Source organism: Mustela nigripes, chromosome 3, assembly GCF_022355385.1.
Source record: "Mustela nigripes isolate SB6536 chromosome 3, MUSNIG.SB6536, whole genome shotgun sequence".
Taxonomy (NCBI): Eukaryota; Metazoa; Chordata; class Mammalia; order Carnivora; family Mustelidae; genus Mustela; species Mustela nigripes.
This window is the reverse complement of record NC_081559.1, coordinates 99,377,970-99,384,935: the sequence shown is the minus strand read 5'-3', so window position 1 is coordinate 99,384,935 and position 6,966 is coordinate 99,377,970. Positions and strand designations below refer to the sequence as shown.

General features: G+C 35.0%; 1 non-coding gene across 1 annotated transcript; it reads right to left on the bottom strand.

Annotated features, from left to right (window-relative positions):
- Window positions 1–239: 239 nt before the first annotated feature.
- Window positions 240–384, bottom strand: LOC132014646 (U4 spliceosomal RNA). The gene has a single exon (XR_009403331.1). It is a non-coding gene; the product is annotated as a U4 spliceosomal RNA (small nuclear RNA).
- Window positions 385–6,966: the final 6,582 nt, after the last annotated feature.

Below are 6,966 nucleotides of genomic sequence, written 5' to 3'. Positions count from 1 at the left end.
CAAATTGTAAAAATTCCTTTCCTCAAGGAAAGTATTCTCTTACATTACAGTAACATGGAGGTCCAGAGCATGAAAAACACCACAGAGACAATTCTGAAATGGTGTCATGTTAGGGGAAGTGTATGTACACTTTTTCTTGCTCATAGGCTCAGAATTTCTTCAAGGAAAGTAACATAAGAAGGGGAGTCTAGGGATTGGTTGATTTCCCCAAGTGAGGGTACCTGCAAGGGAGGAAAGGTTCTAAGAGAAGAAAATTAAGGCACGTCAAATGCATCCTATGATTGCTATTACATAATTTATGATTATGTTTCTTTAGTTTTCAATTAGCAATAATCGCGCCTCGGATAAACCTCATTGGCTACGATACTGCCACTGCGCAAAGCTATTATGTTTCTTTAGTATAAATAAGTGCACTAATATTTGTGAAATAAAGTTTCAGAAATTTATAGAATGGCAACCCAAATGGTGTTTTAGGAGAACTCTTTCATACCATCGATGGATGATTACAAGTGATAAAGAAAAAGAGATCTGCAGTTTTCAAAAGTCAATGTAACTCTGCTTCTAAAACCTAAAAAATAAAGCAGCATAATACTGCCGAGAAAGTTTTCTTGTATATTAAAAATTGTGTATCAGAAATGGTGCTTTCCCTTCAGAATGGCAATCACATGTTTATTTTTCCTTTTCCAAATTCCACTGAAATGACAGAAGTATCCAGATAAAAACAAATGCAGAAAATTATTACAATAGCAAGGGAAAAAAAACCTAGATGTTCAGAAACATTGAGGAATTGAATCTAGAATGGAATAGAAAAACCTGAAAGGGACACTATTTACTTCCGAATATAAAGTCTTTCCTCAACCTTCACTGCTTTGAAGGATTCTGGTTTGTTTCACTACTGCTCTTTCTGCCTTCTTCTTACTATTATTATTTTTAAACTGACCAAAAATGTATAGGAAAGATATCTGGAAGAAGGTAAGAAGGCTAAGTAAATGTATCTGAGCTATGAAATGTTCTATTACAGAAGGAAAAAAAAAAAAAAGTTGTCTTAGAGGAAAGGGAGAGGAAGACTGAAATGTTTTAGTAAGGGTAGGGGTAATTTGACAGCTTGTGGTAAAATTTGGGTTTTTTCCTTTATCAATGAGCACCTTCTCAATTTTTGTTTTTGATTATTTTGTTCTGAAATATATTTTACTTATTTTATAAATAGATCTTCTACAAACAAAGGTAAACTGTAAGAAGAACTATGAAATCTCTAGGGCCACTAGGCTAGAGGGAAAAAAAAAAGGACAAGAGGTATGTACTAATCTGTACCAGGTACTTTGCTTGATACTTTACATAGATACATATTGATTATTTTTTACAAGAGCACTGTTAAATAGATACGCATTTCTAAAAAAATTTTTTAAAGATTTTATTTATCTATTTTACATAGAGAGAGAGATCACAAGAAGGTAGAAGAGGAAGGCGGGGGTCGGGGGAGCAGGCTCCCCACTGAGCAGAGAGCCCAATATGGGGCTCGATCCCAGGACCCTGAGATCATGCATGACCTGAGCTGAAGGCTGAGGCTTAACCCACTAAGTCACCCAGGCACACCACATTTCTAAACCTTTGATTAAAGTTTACCACAAATGCCTTAAGATGCATAAGTCATGAGTGCATGCAAAATGAAAATATTCACTTAACAATCACCTAGAAGAAAGAATGCAATACAACTAGCACCCCAGCCTCACTTTCACATTCTTATCCTAGACTTAAAACAATGAATAACTTGTTGATTTCACAGGTAAAAAACATGAGAATCAGAGATAATCCAGCCTCACAGGATTATCGAACAAGATACCTAAATATTAGTGAGCACTGCAGCTATATTGCATGACCTTTGTGATCTGGCCAATGGCTACCTTTATCCAACATTATTAGCCCTCAAGTATTATTTATTTTCCAAAAAAAAAATCAGTGAAGATCACAACTAAAGATGTTCTAAGGTTATTTCTGTGGTTCAATCACTCTGTTACACAGGTCTTTGATCAATCGTTGCCTACTCAGAGACCACAGTATGTGAAAATGTGTAACTTGCTTTGTTATTTTTTGTTGAGAACTAAATATCTGAATATTAATGAAATGGTATATCTGGAAATTAGATTCTTCTCTTCCCTAGTATGCTTTATTTTTAATTAACTTATTTTTGATTGTTGAGGCAGTCGTGGTCCATTTGTTTGGTGATTTTCCTCAGCTATTTTTGCAAAAGCTGTATTCCTTTTCATCTGTGGTCATTTGTCTCTTCCACTTAGCTTCTGTTCAACTAGTATTGTGATTTTACAATGTTGCATTTTTACAGAGATTGATTTGAACCAGGAACTAAAATAAAAAACAAAACCCCAGGGGTACCTGGGTGACTCAGTGGGTTAAGCCTGTCTTTAGCCCAAGTCATGGGCTCGGGGTCCTGGGATTGAGCCCCACATTGGGCTCTCTGCTCAGCAGGGAACCTGCTTTCCTCTCTCTGCCTGCTTCTCTGCCTATTTGTGATCTCTCCCTCTCTGTCAAATAAATGGAAAAAATCTTAAAAAAAAAATGTGGCCTTCTGATTTCTTTAAAAAAAGACAAAAACAAAACCCCAAAACAATCATTTTTGGAAATACTCTTTATTAAGGAAGTTTCTATTCATATCCTTATTATTACCTTGAATGAGTATAGAGTTCTGTCAATTTTTTTAATCCATTGATATGATCATATAATTAACCTGTTATTGTAAAGGATTATGTAAATTCATTTTTGACTGTTGAATCGGATTTGCAAATCTGGAATAAATTCTAATGGTAACTGGGAATATTTCTGTTTATACATTCTGGATTTGATTTGCAAATAGTTTGCTAAGAATTCTGTATATACATTCATAGGAGACATTGGTCTGTAGCTGTTTTTCTGTCATTTCCTTATCAAACATTTTGACACTTTTGGCTTCACAGAATGAGTTAGGAGATAGTCCATCTGCCTAAATTTTTTTTTAAGATTTTATTTATTTATTTGACAGACAGAGATCACAAGTAGGCAGAGAGGCAGGCAGAGAGAGAGAGGAGGAAGCAGACTCCCCACTGAGCAGAGAGCCCAATGCAGGGCTCAATCCCAGGACCCTGGGACCATGACCTAAGCCGAAGGCAGTGGCTTTAACCCACTGAGCCACTCAGGTGCCCCTGCCTAAATTTTCTTAAAGATGTTGCAGAAAATTGGAATGATTTTTTTCCTTAATCATTTCAGTACAATTTACCATTTGGGCCTACTACTTTTTAATTTTGGAAAATTATTGATTTTTGCTTTAATTTTTATAGTAGTTATGAACCTTTGATTATTTATTTCTCCTTGTTTAGTTATTGATAGTTTGTGTCTTTCAAGATATTAGTCCAGTCCACCTAATTGTTCAAATTACTCTATTTTCCTTTAATGTCCATGGGCTCAGTAATAATGAATTCTTTCATTTTTCATACTACATGTGGTGATTAACATCATGTGTCAACTTGACTGGACCACTAGATAACCGGACAACCTGGGTGTGTCCATAAGGGATGGATGTAGTTTCTGGATGTGGTTGACATTTCAGTCAGTAGAAAGAGTGAAGAAAGCTACTTTCCGTAATGTGGAGGGGCCTCATCCAATCAACTGGAAACCCAAATAGAACAAGAAAGCTAAGTAAGAGATAACTACTCTCTGACTGCTTTGAGCTGGGGTGTCTTTCTGTCTTTTAGACCCAAACTGGTTATCAACCCTCCAGAACTTAAACCACTGGCTTTCCTGATTATTAGGTCTTTGATTTTGTATTTTCTCTCTCTCTCTCTCCCTTTCCCCTCCCACCTTGGTTCTCTGGCTATAGGTATCAGTTTTATTGGTTTTTTTAAAGAGTGAGGTTTTGATTTTCTTGACTTCATCATTACCTGGTTTTCAATTTAATTGATTTTGCTCTCATTTTTACTGATTTTATTCTGATTCCTTTAATCTAAATTATTATTTTATTTTGGTTTTCTAAGGTGGAAGCTTATATTATTATTTTCAGACATTCATTCTTTTCTACTGTATGCATTCAATGTTATAACTTTCCAACCATCTTGCTGTTTCAGTGGTCACTACCCAAGAAACCAAAGATATGAAGCCAGCACACCACTTTCCAGTCTCAAGCATTACACAGTTGTCCCTAATTGTTAAATTCTTTCTGATAACATTATTATACTACCTTCATGGTTCTCAACTGATACTTAAAGTATGTTCAATACACTGTTTGAATATGCTGGTAACTGTCTTGCTTTTGAGCAGAGCCAACACCACCACAGTCCAGGCAGATGACTGCTCTTTGGGCTACAGCCTTGGCCGAGTGCAACCCAGAAGACATGGTGAGTTATGTATTTATTTAGCAGAACACAGTTGGCAGATGGAGGAAGCATCTAAGAATAAGACCATGGCTACTGCAGGGATTGTGTAATCTTAGTGTTTTATTTTACCCTACCATGTGTTATATGTAATGGTGGTTTACATTTCAATGTATTGAAAAGTTTTCATTTTATTCAAGAAATGTGCCACATGTTAAAACCTTAAAAAAAAAGTTTTTGTGATTTCAAAAAATAGAAAAATAAAAATTACTTTTTTTTGTACCCCACAAATTTTAATAGATATGTTTTCATTATAATTAAAGGCTCAAAACATATTTTATTAAGATTGTCTCTTTGACCCATATGTTATTGAAAATTATGTTTTTCAATCTCCAAGTACAGATTTGTGATTTTCCAGCTATTTTTCTTTTATTGATTTCTAATTTCATTCCATCGTGGTCTGAGAGTACATATTGTATACACTGTATACATTCTATTATTTTAAATACGTTAAGGTATGTTTTCTGACCCAGAATGTGGTATATCTTGGTAAATGTTCCATGGGAACTTGAAAAAAAGATGTATTCTGCTGTTGTTTGGTGAAGTATTCTACAAATTCTGATGAGATCCAGTTCAACTCACTGATGTGGCTACTGGGTTCAGCTATGTCCTCGCTGATTTTCTGCTTGCTGGATCCATTTATTTCTTGTAGAAGGGTGTTGAGGTTTTTACCTATGTTAGTTGTCTATTTTCTCTTCTAATTCTATTAGTTTTTTTTTTTTTTTTTTCGTTTAAAAATACACAGCTTTATTTTATTTTATTTTTATTTTTTTTTAATTTTTTATTTCTTATAAACATATATTTTTATCCCCAGGGGTACAGGTCTGTGAATCACCAGGTTTACACACTTCACAGCACTCACCAAAGCACATACCCTCCCCAAAGTCCATAATCCCACCCCCTTCTCCCAAACCCCCTCCCCCGCGGCAACCCTCAGTTTGTTTTGTTTTTGCTCCACATATTTTGATTTTTCCGATATTAAGTACATATACATTAAGGATTGTTTCTCTTCTTGGAGAATTGACTCTTTTATCATTATGTAATGTTCCCTTGTTTTCCCTTCTGATGATTTTCCTGCTCTGTAGTCTTTGTCTGAAATTAAAATAACTATTCCATTACTCCATATTTCTTTTCATTAGTGTTAACACGGTATATCTCATCTCTTTACTTTTAAGCTAACTGAGTTCTTGTATTTAAAGTAGGGTACTTTTTTTCCTTTTTGGATAACAGATAGGTGGATCTTTTTATTCTCTCTGATAATCTCTCTCTTTTTAAGTGGTGTATTTAGACCAGTCACATTTAAAATCATTATTAATACATATGGTTTAATATCTACTGCATTTTTAGCTATTTACTATTCATTACTTTTTTTTCTTGTCATCCTTTCTTTATCTGCTTTCTAGGAGTCTTACTTGAATATTTTATATGATTTCATTCCCTTTTTATCATTTTAATTTGTGTGTGTGTGTGTGTGTTTAGTTGTCATCCTAGAGTTTGTACACTTGAATAGTGATGATGAAGTTCATGCAACCATGAACACTAAGGGTTGGCAAGATCAGTGGACAGAAAGGAGAGCTGAATGTGAGGTAGAATAAGAGAGGGAAAAAATGAAATAGATTGAGAAAACTCATTAGGACAAATTGAAACTGAATCTGACTCAGCCCTGATTACTTTGATGACCTACACAAGTTGCAACTTTTCATTACAGAGTTGGACTTGTGCCTGGCCCAGAACTAGATGGAGGAGGTCCTGTGGGATTCAAACACTTAAAGACCAGGTTGCTGCCCCACCCAAGCAAGATGAGCCAGAAGATCAGCAACATGTATTAGCTACAATAGTTCCTACACCTTGTACCAGCCTCCAGAGCTGCTTCACTTTTACCTTCCATATCTCATACAAGTTTCTCCTGTGATCAACTCTAAAGTGGGACTATAAAGAAATGTACTTCTAGGAAATGTAGTATATGTTCAGCAAGGTCAGATGTGTACAAATTAACACACAGCCTTCTAAAATACATATGGAAAAATAGTTATGTAAACTATGAAGAGAGAAAGAAACAACGCAGATAATTCTACAGGTGTGGAAGTACTAACCAGGATATTGATCTTGATTTTACCAAGAGGACAGTTTTGTTCTGACACAATGGTGACAAGAAGAACGAAATGTAGGGCCAGAAGATTCACAGAAGAGCCCCGTATACATTTTTAATTAGTATTTCTGGTGAAGAAAAACAGTGGCTGCCCAATAAAAACAAAATCCACCAAGAACTTAAATCATTACATTTGGAGTATGCTGTTAAAATGTTGAATATTTGCTGATATGGCAAGTGAGAAACAAACATTTACACTTTTAGAGTCAGTTTTAGTCTTATACTAAATTCTGCCTTATGCAGAACTGAAACCAGATTTCAAGAGGTTGTAGAGTAAGCAGAGATATTTTAAAAAAATGAATAAAAGGAAAAGTGAAATTAAAGAGTACTTCTTAAATATATTAATATATTCTAGGAGGGAAGAAAAAAACAGCTTCAGGGTAGAAAAGTGGCCCATCCTGG